General features: G+C 38.9%; 1 pseudogene; it reads right to left on the bottom strand.

The window, feature by feature from the left end:
• Nucleotides 1-1,169: 1,169 nt before the first annotated feature.
• On the bottom strand, nt 1,170-1,362 carry LOC113926221 (annotated as a pseudogene).
• Nucleotides 1,363-2,507: the final 1,145 nt, after the last annotated feature.

Genomic DNA, 2,507 nt, shown 5'->3' with positions numbered 1-2,507 from the left:
AAATGTGTTTTCTTGGATAAAGGCAGTAATAATTTTTAAACTCTTAGCAATTTTCTCCAGGGTTCAAAGTTGGACAATAAGGTTGATTTCCAGATGTTGGGAATTAAAACTGTAAACATGTGAGGGTGAAGTATATATTTAAAGGTCATCTAGCTTAATATGTTTCTGAGTGAGTTCCAAGAAATAGAAAACCAGAGGTTACAGATTGGCTAGAGCAGAATGACTGGGAGGCAGGGCAGGCTGGTGGGCGGCAGGTGGGTGGCAGGTGGGCAGCAGGCGGAGGCAGGTGCTTCTCCAGTGTCATCTTGCTGCACGTGTTCCCACCCAGCCTTTCCATGACTTGCATGGAGTAAGAGCTGTTCCATTTGTCAAAGTGATAGAATCCCATTTACTTTTATTGGATTCCTAAATACAATGGTTTTAGAGATTGTGAGGATTTCTTAATGTATACTGAACCTGAGAAGTCAGTTTTAAGTTGTCTTTATCTCATGTCAGGGAATCCTAAGAATGTTTGGGATTCTCAGAGACCATGTCCTACAATAGCAATACACCTCAGTTTGGTTAGTGGCAAATGTGTTTTTAAAGTGTGGCAACCGGGGGGGGGGGGGGGGGGGGCGGTGCCTGGGTGGCTCAGTCGGTTAAGCAGCTGCCTTCAGCCCAGGTCATGATCCCAGGGTCCTGGAATCTAGTCCCGCATCAGACTTTCTGCTCAGCAGGGAGTCTGCTTCTCTCTCTCCCTCTGCCCCATCCCCACCACTCATCCTCTCTCTCTCTCAAATAAGTAAATGAAATCTTTAAAAAAATAAAACTTAAAGTGTGGTGAACGGCCATGATCTTTATCCACACCAAGTTATGGATTTTAGATTAGTTACATACTTTTCTACATCCGGCTCCATATTGACTTATCCAAATTCAAGTTTTTTTTTCTTTCAAATCATTTTAGTAACCTGGCAGTTATTCAAAATATGGGAAGAAGATTCAAACTGGTTCCCTTAAGGGGGATTGCTACCATGATTGCCTCACACAAGCGGGTCAAAGGCAACAGTGGAACAGGGTTCCGAAGAGCAAGGGTGGTAAGAAGGCTTCAGGGCTCACAGATGGAAGAGCTTGGTTTCGAAAAGTCTCTGAGGGGAGCAGGCAGCAGAAGAGACATGAAATTTAAGGGACACTCAGAGGACAGGGCATGGTTGCTGTGTCTTGAGAGCCTTGAAGCATTTCTTGATGGTGATTCAGTGTTGAGAGTATTTGTCATCTGGGGAGAGCCCAGCAGGATGAGCCGAGGGGGTCTCTTGTCCCATAAGTTCCGCTTCTTCAGTGTACAGACCCGATCTCCCTGCTGTTGAGATAATACTGCAGAAACATGATCCCGCCAAAGCCAGATGTTGCAATTTAGTCTGCAACTCCTTCTGACTCACATTTTCTTTTTTTCCCCAAGGCTTTTTGTTTTTGTTTTTGTTTTTCATACTATTACTCAGTATGTAATCACCAAAAATTATTTGTAGGTGCGTTTCTTCAAGTACTTAACAAATTATTTTTTCTATGCCTGGATATTATTTGTCTTTATATCTTCCTATGTCAGAGTAATAATGAAATAGGATAAGCTGGACTTTAATTCAGTATGCATAATATTAAATTACCTAGCACACATCAAACACCATCTTCCACATTATGAAGTACAGATCTTAAGGATTATAATGTACATTTGTGGAAAGTATGTAAACACATAAGTACAATTATAGAAGGTTAGAGACTATAACACAATGTGTAAGTTTATGTATTCATTTTATCGTCTTATGGTTCTTAAATGTAGTACTATAAATGAATATCTATTAAATCATCTCCAAACTGTTATGTTTGCCACTTTTTAGATAATCTATATGGCTTATTATCAAGAACTTAGTGGTACTCAATTGTTCCTTAATTATTACATTTATTTGATCAGTTACAATAGGTTTGAGGCTTGAAATAAAGTGTCACTGTATTGAAGTGACAGTTAAAAAAGATGGTTCAGTGGGACTGCATAGTATTCAACTTTATCATTCAGCTGAATGCTGCTATATAAAAAGTATTTATTTTTTCGTAGATGGCACCATCCCAGGAGGCCTAGCTTGTGCCATAAAAATAAGAATGAAAATGACCTTAGTAAATGAGAAAGTATTTAAAACCACAGAATGACATTCAGTTTTTAAAAATCTGAAAAATAGGCTGTACAAACAAAAGCTAAGAAATGACTGGATGCCTGGAGAGTCTATGAATCTGGACATTTATTTGTGGTTGCAGAGCTTAAGAATAATCAGAACCTAATGGTAGAAAGACCAGTATAACGAAAGTAGATGCTTACATACAGAGTGGAACATAGAGAAGAGTGTATGTTCAGGAGCACTCTCCTTTTATACTAGGGTCAAGTTTGGATAAAAGATAACAATTTCATCACTTGGAACAATGCTGTTTTATTTAAAGTAATGTTTCTGTTGGAATATATAGTCGAGAACATAATTTTAATATGC

This window comes from Zalophus californianus, chromosome 7, assembly GCF_009762305.2.
Source record: "Zalophus californianus isolate mZalCal1 chromosome 7, mZalCal1.pri.v2, whole genome shotgun sequence".
In the NCBI taxonomy this organism is placed as follows: Eukaryota; Metazoa; Chordata; class Mammalia; order Carnivora; family Otariidae; genus Zalophus; species Zalophus californianus.
The sequence above is the reverse complement of the archived record's forward strand: the minus strand, read 5'-3'. Positions and strand labels throughout refer to the sequence as shown.